The sequence below is a fragment of the Lissotriton helveticus genome, chromosome 6 (assembly GCF_964261635.1).
Source record: "Lissotriton helveticus chromosome 6, aLisHel1.1, whole genome shotgun sequence".
NCBI lineage: Eukaryota > Metazoa > Chordata > Amphibia > Caudata > Salamandridae > Lissotriton > Lissotriton helveticus.
The window spans coordinates 236969828-236986495 of NC_136067.1; the positions used below are offsets into that span (position 1 = coordinate 236969828).

At 46.8% G+C, this 16668-nt stretch overlaps 1 protein-coding gene and 1 long non-coding RNA gene across 2 annotated transcripts in view; one reads left to right on the forward strand and one right to left on the reverse strand.

Moving 5' to 3' along the window:
• LOC144762471 (adhesion G protein-coupled receptor F5-like) overlaps nucleotides 1-16668 on the reverse strand; it is a 937058-nt gene that overhangs the window by 222389 nt on the left and 698001 nt on the right. The window lies entirely within an intron of this gene.
• On the forward strand, nucleotides 1947-5466 carry LOC144762472 (uncharacterized). The gene is made up of 2 exons (XR_013596096.1): nucleotides 1947-2216; nucleotides 3095-5466. It is a non-coding gene; the product is annotated as an uncharacterized LOC144762472 (long non-coding RNA).

The following is a 16668-nucleotide window of genomic DNA, read 5'->3' on the forward strand; positions in this document are numbered from 1 at the left end:
TTTCGGAAGCCGCGAATACGTGCGAATACAAAATTGTTTTTGTTGCGACGTGTATGTTCGCGTGATCTTGCGCGTGTTCGCGAGGCGCTTCTAGCTATTCGTTTGCCAAGTTACCCTATCGGTCGTACACGGGCGCGGCCATCTTGTTGGCGTGACGTAATTCCGTTTCCGCCCGCTATGTGTAATCTCGCAAAGTGTGCTGCTCGCGAGTACAAGTTCGCGCGTACTCGCAAGGAAAATCTCGCGCGAACTTACCCACGCGGTCGTGAACGGGCGCGGCCATCTTGTTTCTCATTCATTGCTATGGTTCTGGGCATGCTTTCTCTATCCTCTCTCAATCTCTGCCATCCTTTGCTTGTTTGAAGTTTTTTTGATCTAATTTTACTTATTATCTAACCCTCTATTTTTCTAGCTCTATATTTTTGTGTTTTCTGCAGCTTTTAGTTACTTTTAAACTACTTTTTTAAACTCTTTTATTTTCTTCTTCACTATTCTATTTCTTCTTTATCATTTAAGTTTATTTCTGCCCAGACCATGGTAAAGGGAGCCGGGAAGCACCCTGAGAAGGGGAAGGGTCCCGCACCCCGTGCCCGGCTCCCGTGCGGGCGTTTAAGGGGGGAGCAAGTGGTCCCGAGGGAGATCTTTAGCGCGGAGGAAGTGGCGGCACTGATCTTCCATGTCCAGCGCCGCCTCCCCAAGACGATCCTGGGAGGCGGCAAGATCGCGACCGGCTATGGCATCCGGGAGCGCCGCCAGCGGTGGGAGAAGGTGTGCCGGGCCATGTACAAGATCTCTGGGGTCCGGCGCACATATAACCAGGCCACCCACCGCTGGACCGATGTCATGGACCGGGAGCGGGACTTGCTGGACGCGCTCGGCGTAGAGGTCCCCGGGCTTGGTGAGTAGTAGTAGTAGTACATTTACTACTCTGTTTTATCCTGCTCTGTTATTTGCAAATCTTTGTTCTTTACCAAGAGCAATAATGCTGCCGATTACATTGAGGTAAATTATATTTCAAAATCTTCTATGCATTTCATTTTCAGGTGCACTGCTCTCCTTCTCAGTAGCCTTGCTTGCTACTATGCTTCTTTGTTTTGTATGTTGTGTTCAGAAGCATTTCATTGGCCTGAGAAATTATGTATCAGTGTACTGTAAAGAAAAGAACTGCGTAATGCTAGACAGTAAGGGTCATATTTTCAATTACCGGCGCATCCCTGCAAAGTAGCAGGGATGCGGCAGTAATTGTGTGCCATGCCACCACCACCCATTGGCCCAAAACGTCACAGAAGCCTTACGCATCTGTGCCGTAAAGGCAGCGCATTGCTGGAGTTGCGTGCCAACGATGGCGCAGCTCCAGCAATGCTCTGGGGTACCCTATCTCCCCAATGCTGCATCAAGCCGTACGTCGGCTTCAAGCGCGCAGGGTTTGAGTCATGCATCATTGTCATAAAAATGACTGATTGACATCTTGTAGATTTCCCTCAGCCACTTTTAGGATTCGTTCCTGCGCAGGTACGCCCTCCCTTGCGCCGGAACGCCCCCTGATGGCGCAGGGCTTTACAACGTGATGCATCGCCCATATGCCCATATGTGTTTTTTTTTTTAATATATACGCCGCACCAACACCATGGCGAGTCTTTTGTTCTGCCGCTGCGTCAGAAAAGGCACGCAACAATGGAGGAAAATCAGCCGCAACTTCCGCAAGGGACTTATAAATCAGCCCCAACAGACTGAAGTCCAGTGTCCTTCCTTTAGACAGTCACATGGCTATCAGAAGAAATAGTGGCGGTGGTGGCGGGTGGATTGATAGTTTGAGTATTCACTGATCTGCAAGCAGGATGGACTTTGTCTGTCACGTGTTGTGCACTACTGCCTGCAGTGCCAGGCCTAGGCAAACCTCTTTAGTAGTCTGTTTATTGAGTTACATAGGAACTTTCTAAGTCAACGTTCCGCAAATCAGGCAATACGAATAACGTAGTATACCACATGAGATAGATCCCGTGGAATAGTTGTCTATCTATTTGCTATTTTTCCAAAATATGTTGTTATTGTTCTTTTGAAATGTTTGATTTGGTTGAAAAATCTCATCCATGTTTTATGGTTTTTCTTTCTTTCATGTTGTACATCAGCTCCCCCCAAGGGCAAGAGGGCACAGGAGGAGGGTGCTGAGGATGCAGGCCAGGATCGGGCAGGCGAGGGCTCCTTTGCTGGCCCCAGTAAGTTTACATTTTACTAAACAGTACCTATTTTTTCCTAGCGTTCCTCATTCGATTTTTTCTAAATCGTCTTTGATCTTCTTGTAGACTGGATATAAATTCTTATCCTGCCTCGAATATGATGACTCCCTGTGGTATTACTAGACTATTCTTATTAGTCTGTCTGTGTAGCTAACTAAGATTGGACATTTGGCAATTCCATTGGACTCCCATTATATTCAGCAATACCTCTATGCACTGTCTCCTTACTGACTAGATAGTGTGGCAGAGTCATTCAGCTCCCGAAGTCACCGATTATAGATCCCCAATGATCTCTAGATTATCGTACGCAGGACAAGAGAGTAGTACGGAGTCACAGCACAGTCAAGAAGTGTCAGAGGCACTCATGCTTGCAAAAATTCCAAAACCTTTAGCTCATCCACTCTAGTCTAGAGGAACAAAAACCACAGAGTCTATTTAAGTGTAAAAGCTTTATTAAAAGTAAACACATTTATTGAAATCTACTTTGTCATAAAACTATTTAACTGTAAACGGAAAAGTGGTTAGTGCTGACGATTAATTGGACACATTTCTTGTGGTCGAGCCGAACTCTCACCTACTTTGAACTTGATCCTGGTCGTGTTCTTAGGACTCAGGAGTCAAGCTTCTGTCTGTTAGGAGAAAAAGTGGTGCGTGTTAAAAATCAAAAGCAAGCATTCATCAGTTGTGCATAAAAGTGCAGCAAGACAACAGCCTTCCCTGGAAAATGGGACATTTTTACTATGGAGTAGACAGTCACAAATTATTACATTGTATTCTGTTTTTTTAACATTTCTCCTAGACCAAATATTATATAGTAGTGAGTGGTGTATTCTAACTTTCTTAAATGTACTTTGTAGGTGTAACATCTGGTGACGGGGCCAGCGCGGAGGTGGCTGATGTGTTGGACTTGGACTCGGAGGCCTCTGGGGAGGATGCGGCGGTAGAAGAGCTGGTGGCCGTTCCTGTGGGGGATCAAACGGTGGTGGCGGAAACAGGTAAGCTATATATTCCTTACTTATTGAGATTGAAGACTGCATAGTGTGCTTTCTGCACGGGTGTATTACAATTACAAATCAACCAGGTAGTAGCCTCCTCGAAATGTACTTCGACTTAGCTGTGAAGTTTTTGGTGAGAAGAATCCCAATAAGTTCTTAGACGAACGTGATGGATGGGATGAACGAAAAGCGAAAGAAGGGTGTAAGTAAGTGGGACGCGAACTTGTATGATGGCTGGCAAAGAAGAACGATATGTGTTTGCTTGGACCCAGAGGTGGCTGGGAAGGAAAGAATATGGTATGGTGCATGGCTGGGTCAATGATGAAGCAAGGATGGGTGGAAGGACAGCAGCCTGGGTGGGTGAAACAGAAACTGTATGTGTGCGTATACTTTGAATGAATGGATGCCTGGAGCATGGTATTCTCTGACTCTTACATAGCAAATGTGTATCTAGAGAGAGTAGATGGTCGCCAGGTGAAGTAAGTGTTACCTTGAAGAGCATGTACCACCGCACCCGCACGTCCGTCCCAGTGCAGGGAAGGCAAGGAAAAGAAATTGTAAATGTGTCCAATACTACCATGAATAGTAGCAGTACTTTGTATTGCGTTTGCATTCACAGCATATATCTGGTTATTACGGTGGACACTCCGTACCTCTCTTAATAACTTTAGTTTACTTGTAGTACGTCATTCATGTGTGGGTGTATCACTGTGTTCACTCAATATTAAGCAAAGCACCTAAAGTCATCTCATCTGTCATTAAATACGTCCCATGTGAAGTGATAGATAATCAAATTAGTTAGCTTCTTCAGTTTCCTTTTCTAGTACTCATTTGCACTGTAGGGTGAAAGGTAAATTAATTAAGCAGTAGCCCTTGTAACAGAGTATTCTCAGTGCCACCCGTAATAGAAAAGTAATAGCTTCACCACCTGCATGTACTGGACCGGTACAGTAACGCAAGTCTGTCTCCATCATCATGGTGTGCAACTTTTTTTCTCGGGTGCAACTTCACTGTGCTGTGTCCATGTCATTCTGCCGGCTTGCATAAGATAACGTACCCATTTCCCTAAACAAGAGAGAAGAAGAAGAATAAGACTGGTGTACTGTCATAGTCGACTGTAATGGAAGTCCATAGTGGTCGTAGAATTAGTTCATTAAACTACCACTACTGTTAGAGCAAGGATGCAGAAGTGGGAGGGTTACATAGATACTGTCCTCAATAGTTATGTACTGTGCTTTCAATTTGCTACTTGTACTCTGTGACCCAACTTTCGGCTCAATCACTTTGTGTTATTAATAAGGAGCATTGGTTACAGACTATGTCTTTCTTTCTTCATATAGTTGCTCCTTCCAAATCAACAACAAGGAGGGAGCAGGCTAGATTGGCCCGGCAACGGAGGCTGGAGGCCACAGTCGCCGAGTATCGGCGGCTGGTGGCCCTGGAGGAGGAGGAGGACACGCAGTCGAGCGGGGCAACATCTTCGACTGCATCCTCCTCCGTGACTAAACCAGCGGGACCGAGCCGGGCTAAGAAAGCCGACCGCCACCGCCAAGCACCCGAAACACCAGCTGCCCCCCACAGGAGCTGCAAGGAACGCCAACACCGCCTACGAGTCCGCATGTCCAACCTGGAGCAGGAGGTCCTGAGGTATAAGACCTTGGTTAAGGGCCTCCGCTCCGAGCTTGCCACCCTCCGCAAGGAGTATGATGCCCATGCCGCATCATGCACCAGCACCAGCACCCTCCAGTAGTGGAGTGTCCCTTGCCCTTTTTTTATAGACTTTTGGGGGGTGGGATTTGGGAGTTGGGATCGTTTTGGGACGTTTCAGAGACAATCGTTGGGGTTAGGGTGGGTGAGGGAGATTATTTTGTTAGGGATAAATAAATATATTTTTCAACTACTTTATCTGACCATACCTGTTTTTTACTGCTTTTCAGTCTGGTGGGTGGGGGGCGGGGGTGTAACAGTAACTTTGTTTTCCTGAACAGTCGTAGGACTTTAGTAGTACAACCGTCAAACTCTTGTCTACTCCGAAATAATACTCCATTATACTACCTCCCACCAAACGCTTATCTTACCTGTAATTTGTGTTAGAAATTAGGGCTAGGCCCAGGGCTGGCTCCAGGTGAAATGGGGATTAACGTTGTCATTCCTGGGCGGGTGACATTTCCTCATTGCGGTGTTACTAGTGGTGTGACACAGTGGCAGTTGCATGCCTATGGAAAAAAAGAAAACGAAACCTTGTTTGTACTCCTTACTGTAGCATTACAACGGTTACGGTACGATCGAGAAAATAGCAGGTGACAGTACACTAGAACAGTGCCATAATGTAGCCTAACAAATGGTAAAGTATTGCAAGTATAACTAGTACTTGCGTTGAATTTATTTGACATTGGCTACTACTACTAGAAGATATAGTACTGAAGCTGAGTAAGTCTAGAAGATATCCTCGTATTCCTTCACCAGCCTGTTGCTGCTATCACCTTATCCTCCCCAGCAAGTGTGTGGAATTATTGATGTCATTTTAGTCAGACATCAAGCAAAACAACACAGCCCGGGGGAAGAGGGTTAGGGTTTGTAAAATGGATGGGAATGGGGGTTTCTTTTTGGGTAGGTTTTGTTGAGAGAAGAAAAAAAAAGCAGAGCATGGACAAACAATAATTGAAGATACAGAGTTTACAGACAATCTTTGGTTACAAAGTAAAGGTAAGCACATGCAGTCACACTCATAGAATAAAAGACAACAATGGATACTGTATCTGTATTGCGTATGTTGTTGGAGTTGTCCTGTTGAAATTGGTAAGTAAGTTGCATGCAGCAAACAATTCCTCTTATTGGCGGCACTCCTCCATTCCAGCTGACGCTTCGTCCATCAATGTGGTGGTGACCACTGACAGAAGAGACACCCTGTCCACTGCCTGCCTGGCGGATGTTGACTGAAACCCGGCCTGTAATTATTGAACGGAAAACAGGAAGTGCTATTACAATACCACTGATAAATAAATAAAAGGTATGTACGCTGTGTGGTTCAAAAAGTCACACTTTGATTTCCCTAATAGACAGTACAATATTTTTGAAATTGCGTGCTCTGTCTGAGTCACCTTTTTAAGGATCAATAAGTATGGCCAAAATATTATAGCGGATCTTTCCCCTCAAGGTGGCTGTACTACTGTGTTTTAGAACAAAATTTGACCTTCCCAGCAATGCTCCCACCAAGACCCTTACTAAAGCCAGTCGCAAAAATGTAGAAGAACCCAATCATATCTCCAAAAACGATGCCTAGCAGAAAAATGGTTACAAAACGTACTTTGAAAGTAACAGTAGACCCAAATACAGACCGTGGATTGTATTCAAACCACTTGCCTGCAAGCAAAAGTATCCATAGCCAGCATCGCTCCAACAGTGCTCTACAACAACAGAACCGCGTTGCAATAGAACCCCCCTAAACACATGCAATCCTGCTGCTAGGGCTAACCCTAACGAACCCTAACTTACAAAGTGCCAAAACTGGTGTTTCCTTATGGATTTTGTCCAACTAACTTCTAGCCGGTATTAGACCTTCCCAGGAATGCCCCAGGCAAGACCCGCCAACCCACCCGCAAAAAAACACCCGACACAACACCACCAAACAGCGAAAAAGCTAAATCTCATACTTACAATGTCTCTCGGCCTTCGGTCCAAACGCGGCGCTGTGCAGCTAGGTCGTCATCATCATCATCAATCATCATAACTCCTGTTTTCCACCACGGATTTCCTGAAAAGCAAATGCAATCAAGATTAGACTGTCGCAGCAGTGCTTCGACAGAGACCCCGGCCGCAACCCACCCACGAACAGCAGGAAGCCCCCCAAAACGCTACATTGAGCAAGATGTCTGAAGAAATGGCAAAAAAAAGGCTGTTCCTTATGGATTTTGTCCAAAACACTTGTATCCGGTATTAGACCTTCCCAGGAATGCCCCAGGCAAGACCCGCCGGCGCCAACCCACCCGCAAAAAAACACGCGACACAACACCACCAAACAGCGAAAAAGCTAAATCTCATACTTACAATGTCTCTCGGCCTTCGGTCCAAACGCGGCGCTGTGCAGCTAGGTCGTCATCATCATCAATCATCATAACTCCTGTTTTCCACCACGGATTTCCTGAAAAGCAAATGCAATCAAGATTAGACTGTCGCAGCAGTGCTTCGACAGAGACCCCGGCCGCAACCCACCCACGAACAGCAGGAAGCCCCCCAAAACGCTACATTGAGCAAGATGTCTGAAGAAATGGCAAAAAAAAGGCTGTTCCTTATGGATTTTGTCCAAAACACTTGTATCCGGTATTAGACCTTCCCAGGAATGCCCCAGGCAAGACCCGCCGGCGCCAACCCACCCGCAAAAAAACACCCGACAACACCCCCAAACAGCGAAAAAGCTAAATCTCATACTTACAATATCTCTCGGCCTTCGGTCCAAAGTAACGCGCTGTGCAGCTAGGTCATCATCAATCATCATAACTCCTGTTTTCCACCACGGATTTCCTGAAAAGCAAATGCAATCAAGATTAGACTGTCGCAGCAGTGCTTCGACAGACACCAAAAATTACACACAAACCCCCGGAACCCCGCCAAAGAGCACCTCAAAGGCAAGCAAGTCAGCAAAAACGGCAAGAAATTTCCACCTCATATTTGGTCCAAAACACTTTTGTCCATTATTAGAGCTTCACAGCAATGGGCCCAAAACCGTCAACTCACCCGCAAAGAAGTACAACACCCCCACAAGTGCTGAGTCTTTCTTCATTGTGCGTAATCCAGCACTCTGCTTGGAGGGAAATCGCAGTCTGGAGGAGGAGGATAGAGGAGCATGTTCTTCAGAACTTGTGAACCTGAGGAATGTAGACTGCGGCACCTTCAAATCAATAAGCAAACAAGTGAAGACAGTTCTGATGATGGTCTTGTTTTTGGGATTAGGTGATTAAAGTTTGAATTAAATTAACTGTGCAAAACAAAGAAAGAGAGACACAAAGCACACAGGAATAAAAGTGAATAAGGACGAAAAAGAAAGTTCTTGATTGATTGTCTCATTTTCAGGGCTCGGTGTCAGGGAATAAGAACAAGATTTCGTCATCATACTCTGCGAATTCAGGCTGGATGAGGTCAGTGGCACCGAACAGAGAAAAAATCCCCTCATCTACGTTGCTGTCCTCATCGTCTTCATGTGGCGTGCTTTCTCGCACTTTGTAATCTGGTGGTATGAGGTGCTGATTCATCTTGATCATTGTCAGCCGCTCCACATTTTTGGGCGATAGGCGGCTCCGTTTGGCAGTTACAATGCCACCAGCAGCACTGAAAACACGTTCAGAAGACACACTTGCGAGTGGGCAAGACAAATAGTTTATAGCCAGGTTGTAGAGCTGTGGCCACAATTGTTTTTTGCCATGCCAATACTGCAATGGCTCCTCATTAAGAAAGACCACTGTTGAGTCATTCAGATAGTCCTGCACCATCGACTCAAGGTCATCAACTGTTCCTCCACTTTGCTTACTTTTTGCTGTGCCTGTGACATTTTTTAGAGAACCATACCCCATCAAACTTAGCCAATCCTCCTCCCCAGCCACTGTTAGTGTTGTCATTGTGTGTGGTGCAGATGATCCAGTTGCCGGTGTCTTTAACGGCTGAGAGGTCACTTGTGCCCCAGCCACAGGTGCAGAAGTGGATTCTTGTGACTGCGGATGGCCTGCTGATGCTGATGCTGATGTACTGGCTTCTCCTTCAATAACCTGCCGTTCTTTTTCAAACCTCTTGGCTGACCAGGCTAACCAATGTTTGTACTTTTGAACATCTGCATCAGCGAAAGGAAAGAATGCGTTGTCTGCCAGCGCCTTTTTGTAGCGTGGATCCAGAATAGTAGCACAAATGTAATGCTGATCTGAGTTGATGTTTTTAAGACGTTCATCACCACGTAGGCGATGTAATAATTTCTCAGACAAAATGAAATGGTTTTTTTTTTTTTCATCTTTTTCAAACTCAGAAGAAACCGCCATCAGTTGGTGCTCCAGTATGCACAACAATGGGATAGCTTTTCCCAAATTACAGTCCTCCTGGCTGACTGCACGCGTGAAGAACTCAAAAGGACGAAGCATGTCTGTCAGGCTTTTAACTATGGCCCATTGCGCCTTACTCATCCGCAGGTCCTCCTTCTGAGATGTAGCCTCTGTCAAGAAATAGTGATCGAGTACCGTATACTGCTCATGCAGACGCTCAAGCATGTAGAAGGTTGAGTTCCAACGTGTTGCCACCTCCTGGATGAGTGCTTTCACTGGCATTCCACGTTGAAGTAGCAGTCTCCGCAGATGCTTCCGGGCCTTAAAAGAATGGCTGAAATGGTTGCACATTTTGCGGCAGGTGGCCATTACCTCGAACGCTGGACTCTCTTTATCACTCAAGAATTTTTGAACTACCAGGTTGATACAGTGCGCCAAACACGGCACTCTAACATGGTGACCCTGTGACATGGCCTTAACTACATTGGCGCCATTATCCGTGGAAACATAACCAATCTTGCGTTTTAGGGGGGATAGCATTGACAACACCTTTTTGTCAAACTCTTCCAAAAGGTTTTCTGCTGTGTGACTTTTCTCCAAGGCAAACATGGCTAGTGTTGCATGTTTCCGAGCAGCTTTGAAAACTTGGTCCGGGTCAACACCTGCGTTTAGCTTTGCTATAACACCTGAAAAAGAGACCCAGTGTGCAGTGATGCACATGTAATCATCGCCTGGGCCACTGGTCCACATGTCTGTTGTCAGATGTATTGTGTGAACAGCACTCTTCTGCAAAGCTGCCCCAATCGCCTGCAGCACATCTTCATGTAGTGCTGGAACCGCAACTCTGGCAAAATAGAACCGGCTCGGAACCTTCCATTTAGGGCAGAGCGTTGCAACTAATTCAAGAAAACCTACCGCTTCTACAAAAGAAAAAGGTAGAAGGTCCACAGCTAGCATTTTAGCCAGCTTAGTGTTATACAGACGCGTCAGTGGGTGGTTGCGTTCATATGGCACGTCTGAAGTAAGCATTGTTCTAATGTTGGCCTGGACCAAGCATTTACGGGCTGATAATGACTTCGTTGACCCAATTTTGCTCGCTGGTGAACTTTTGTGCGTTGGTGTCTCACTCGCTCCAACACTCTTAGTGTGCCTCACATTGGGTGTGCTGCTGAGAGGGGTACTGGGTGTAAGGGAAGTGTTTGACACGTCTTCTTCCTGCTCGTCAACATCAGATGAAACATCAACGTTTCCTTGATTTTGGCCTTTCTTGATCGCAGCTAGGTGCGCAAACCATTGGACACCGTGCTTTCTGTCAAGATGACCACTCTGGCCGCCGGTACCATAGTTGCTACCTGGCTTACCACGACTAACTGCAAGCTTACAAAGGGTACAAATGGCAAACCTTGGATTTTTGGGACAAACAGTAAAGAAGTCCCAAACTGGGGACTTGAAGTGTCTGTGGGACCTGGAGGAGGCGGCGATACTGGTGGTGGTGGTGGTCATGAAGCTAATGCCAGATGAAGTGGAGGATCTGGATTGGCCAACTTTTGTACGTTTTCCACTTTCACCGCCACTAATTAAGGTCGAGGTTGACGCAGGTCTCTTCTTGCCAGAAAGAAATATGGAAGCGGGACGAGTTGGTGTACTACTTAACTCCAATGATTGTGGTGTTTCCACTGCCTCCTCATCGACAACATCATCATCATCATCATCACGCGCAGCAGCTCTTCGGGCTAGGGTCAAAATGTCTGTTTGCTGCATGCCCGCTGGGGCTGCAGTGACCTTTATGATGACTGGGTCGTCGTTGGCAGAGTCTTCATCAGCAGCAGTATCCGCCACTTCTTGTTGAGCCTCATCACACTCCATAAGTCTGAGACTTTGGACGACCTTCCTTTTACGCTTAAGTACCTTTGTTGGATCATGGTGTGCCTCACTCTCAGACGGCTGTGGTGCTGGTTCCCAAGTTTGATCCGTATCATCAGAAGGAGGTGTGCTTGAAGAGGATGTAGACACCACCCTTGATCTCTTCCTTGCTAGGGTTGTGGAAGACAATGAAGGATCATCAGGAGGAGTGGCTTCCTCAAATGATACCTCGCCTTGATTGTCGATTTCCTGATGTGCCCCTACTTCGGGAGGAACAACTATTGTGGGCACTTGTTGTGACCCTCCATGCACCTCTGCATGCGCATCTCCTTGCGCTGCCTCTCCTTCCACATGTACTTGGGCTTGTACTTGCACATGTGATTGTTGTTGCCGCTGTGGTTGTTCAACACTCGTCAGATGAGCTACAACAACCTGTGTTGATTGAGGGACATTGCTGCTGCTTTCTTGCGATGAGCCAACATCACTGGTCGATGGTGATTGAAGAAGTATACTGGCTGCCTCTGCAGCACTCAAGGGCTTGGACTTAAGTTGGCGTGGTGGTGGTGGTGGCACTGAGCCCAATGGAGCGGGGGTGCTGCTGCCAGCTTGGTCCCCAGCAGATCCCGCTGCAGCTGCTGCAGGCATACTTTTTTTTTTACTCACAAAAAAAGGGGCGGGCGGCACACCAGTGTCCTTGGTAACTTGCTTCTTCTGCTCCTTACTGGCACCTTTCTTGCTAGAGGAGCTACGGGTTACTTTTTTTGGGGCCATCTTCTTCAGAGCAGGTCAGCAGGCAGCAGTTGCACGAGTTGCAGAGGGTTCTGTGTCCAGACGTGACGTCGCGTGACGTTATGCTGCACACACCGCTGCAGGACTTCTTCCTGGCACTGGTGGTTCTATTGAGTCTTCTTGTGCACCTAAAAGCAATGGAAGACAGAGGAACATCAGTTCAGTTATACACCCCAAAAAATCGACAAAACACAGAAAAATGAGCACAATCCCATGCCATCCATGATGTTTACATTGAAGACACCCCACAGAAAGACTAGGGACATGCAAGTATGCAACACTCACTACCCCTGGGCATAAGGGATGAAAAGTAGGCAAAATAAGTGCAGGCCTCAGACACTGCCTCTCCTCAAAATGGCCCCCTTACACCCCAAGCACATGTTGCCTGTACCAGCCAGCACTCAAGATGGCCACCACCACCACCCACATGGCCAGTCCACATCAACAGTACACCCCCAAAAAACAGAAAAACAGCCAGAAATCACCACAATTCAATGCCATCCATGATGTTTACATCAAAGAGAGTGAGACAACACCACAGGCACACTCAGTCCATGCACCACCACCACCCCTGGGCAAGCAAAAGGCCACACCAGCAGCCCCCCAAAAACGACAAAAAACAATAAAATAAGCACAATCCCAGCCCATCCATGGCCTCAATTATGTTTAAATTCAAGAAGACACCCCACAGAAAGACTAGGCCCATGCAACACTCACCACCCCTGGGCAAAGGGCCACACCAGCAGGCCCAAAAAAACGACAAAAAACAATAAAATCTGCACAATCCCAGCCCATCCATGGCCTCAATGGTGTTTAAATTCAAGAAGACACCCCACAGAAAGACTAGGCCCATGCAACACTCACCACCCCTGGGCAAAGGGCCACACCAGCAGGCCCAAAAAAACGACAAAAACCAATAAAATCTGCACATTCCCAGTCCATCCATGACCTCAATGGTGTTTAAATTCAAGAAGACACCCCTCAGAAACACTAGGCCCATGCAACACTCACTACCCCTGGGCATAAGGGATGAAAAGTAGGCAAAATAAGTGCAGGCCTCAGACACTGCCTCTCCTCAAAATGGCCCCCTTACACCCCAAGCACATGTTGCCTGTACCAGCCAGCACTCAAGATGGCCACCACCACCACCCACATGGCCAGTCCACATCAACAGTACACCCCCAAAAAACAGAAAAACTGCCAGAAATCACCACAATCCAATGCCATCCATGATGTTTACATCAAAAAGAGTGAGACAACACCACAGGCACACTCAGTCCATGCACCACCACCACCCCTGGGCAAGCAAAAGGCCACACCACCAGCCCCCCAAAAACGACAAAAAACAATAAAATAAGCACAATCCCAGCCCATCCATGGCCTCAATTATGTTTAAATTCAAGAAGACACCCCACAGAAAGACTAGGCCCATGCAACACTCACCACCCCTGGGCAAAGGGCCACACCAGCAGGCCCAAAAAAACGACAAAAAACAATAAAATCTGCACAATCCCAGCCCATCCATGGCCTCAATGGTGTTTAAATTCAAGAAGACACCCCACAGAAAGACTAGGCCCATGCAACACTCACCACCCCTGGGCAAAGGGCCACACCAGCAGGCCCAAAAAAACGACAAAAAACAATAAAATCTGCACAATCCCAGCCCATCCATGGCCTCAATGGTGTTTAAATTCAAGAAGACACCCCACAGAAAGACTAGGCCCATGCAACACTCACCACCCCTGGGCAAAGGGCCACACCAGCAGGCCCAAAAAAACGACAAAAAACAATAAAATCTGCACAATCCCAGCCCATCCATGGCCTCAATGGTGTTTAAATTCAAGAAGACACCCCTCAGAAACACTAGGCCCATGCAACACTCACTACCCCTGGGCATAAGGGATGAAAAGTAGGCAAAATAAGTGCAGGCCTCAGACACTGCCTCTCCTCAAAATGGCCCCCTTACACCCCAAGCACATGTTGCCTGTACCAGCCAGCACTCAAGATGGCCACCACCACCACCCACATGGCCAGTCCACATCAACAGTACACCCCCAAAAAACAGAAAAACAGCCAGAAATCACCACAATCCAATGCCATCCATGATGTTTACATCAAAGAGAGTGAGACAACACCACAGGCACACTCAGTCCATGCACCACCACCACCCCTGGGCAAGCAAAAGGCCACACCAGCAGCCCCCCAAAAACGACAAAAAACAATAAAATAAGCACAATCCCAGCCCATCCATGGCCTCAATTATGTTTAAATTCAAGAAGACACCCCACAGAAAGACTAGGCCCATGCAACACTCACCACCCCTGGGCAAAGGGCCACACCAGCAGGCCCAAAAAAACGACAAAAAACAATAAAATCTGCACAATCCCAGCCCATCCATGGCCTCAATGGTGTTTAAATTCAAGAAGACACCCCACAGAAAGACTAGGCCCATGCAACACTCACCACCCCTGGGCAAAGGGCCACACCAGCAGGCCCAAAAAAACGACAAAAAACAATAAAATCTGCACAATCCCAGCCCATCCATGGCCTCAATGGTGTTTAAATTCAAGAAGACACCCCTCAGAAACACTAGGCCCATGCAACACTCACTACCCCTGGGCATAAGGGATGAAAAGTAGGCAAAATAAGTGCAGGCCTCAGACACTGCCTCTCCTCAAAATGGCCCCCTTACACCCCAAGCACATGTTGCCTGTACCAGCCAGCACTCAAGATGGCCACCACCACCACCCACATGGCCAGACCACATCAACAGTACACCCCCAAAAAACAGAAAAACAGCCAGAAATCACCACAATCCAATGCCATCCATGATGTTTACATCAAAGAGAGTGAGACAACACCACAGGCACACTCAGTCCATGCACCACCACCACCCCTGGGCAAGCAAAAGGCCACACCAGCAGCCCCCCAAAAACGACAAAAAACAATAAAATAAGCACAATCCCAGCCCATCCATGGCCTCAATTATGTTTAAATTCAAGAAGACACCCCACAGAAAGACTAGGCCCATGCAACACTCACCACCCCTGGGCAAAGGGCCACACCAGCAGGCCCAAAAAAACGACAAAAAACAATAAAATCTGCACAATCCCAGCCCATCCATGGCCTCAATGGTGTTTAAATTCAACAAAACAGTTGTATCATGCACCCATAACCAACCCTGGTCCTACTGGATACTGTGGCTACCCACAATATAATTTATTTAATTTTCTGAAAAAGTTCCAAAATTGTACTTGCAGCAACTGTAATGCCCCAAACAAACTTACTTGTGAAAGTTGATTTCTAATCCAAAAGTGATCCAAAGACAGTCAAAAAGGCCTCAAATCCAAATATCCAGCAGCACCCACAAAAAGTAATCCTTCCAGCTCCAGATCCAAATGAAAGTGACCAGGAGATGGACAAAGCACTGGGAGGAGCCTGCTGGACAGGAACAGGAAGTTGGAGACTGTGGGGCACTTCCTTCCTCCCCCCCCCCCCAAAATGGACTCCTTGCAAAAAAAAAGGCCATGCAAATGTCAACCTGAGGAGTGATTCTGATAAAAATCATAATTTTCTGAAGGTTTATCCTGTTTGCTGGTGATTTTCTTGTGCGAAATTGCAAAATCTCTATTTCGCAAGTGCGAGATTGTTCCTTTCCGCCGCAACTACATGTTCGCAATTGCGAACTCTCGCGAGGTGTGCTGTGCAAGGTGGCAAGCCGCGAGTACGTATTCGCGGGCGACAAACTCCCGCGGGAACACGCAGCAAGATCTAAAATGGCGCGTCACTCGCAAAGAAAAACAACTCGGCAAACGCTAAAATGACGGAAAGTGAACGCCGTGCACCACGCCGCGCGCCGCAACCAAGCAAAAAATCCGCCGCGAGCGGATTCACGGATTTTCGACAAATTCGCGAGCGTTCGCGGATTGCGGATTTGCCGAAAATCCGAAAAATCCGCGAGCGGAGCGGATTTTACGCCCATGCTTAGTACTTACTTGGACATGTAGCACTGAGATATCCATTCACTCACCAATACACCCATGCACACAGTCAACCGCCCATACAGCTGTTTCCACATGCACTTTTGAACCCATACACCAAGTGAATCAACTGCTGACAGATCTATGCACAGAGTCACACACCTCCCAGCCACCCACACATACACTCAGCCTCACATACAAATACTTGGGCACCAATCAATAACCCATATAGCCATTCATATAGCTACTGATCAACACATGCAGCAGCTTACACAACAACAGACATACTGATGCACACATTCAGACAGTTTAGTCACTAACCCATGCATTCTGTAAGACACATTTAATCACTCACTCACACAGTCAGTCACACACCTACTAAATCCTTCATCCAGACACTTATACATCCACTCATTCTTCAATATGCAAAACATATTTAAACTTTACAGAAACACACAGACACTGGATGATGTCATCAGTGATGTCATCAGTGATATCATTTGAGATGTCATCAGTGATGTCATCAGTGATGTCACTGACCGTGTCATGAATGATGTAATATGTGACATCATCAGCAGTGGATTGTGGGCGCGCGAGTTATAGTGAGTCCAACTAACTATAACGTGGGAATTTCAATGGTTTTGTATGAGTAAAATGTTCAGCTAACTATAACTGGCGTGAAACCTATGTTTTTTTCAGTGAATTTCAAAGGTTTTTTAAATGCTAATTCCTAACTATAACGAGTGTTAAACCTATGGTTTTTTCAGTGAATTTCAAAGGT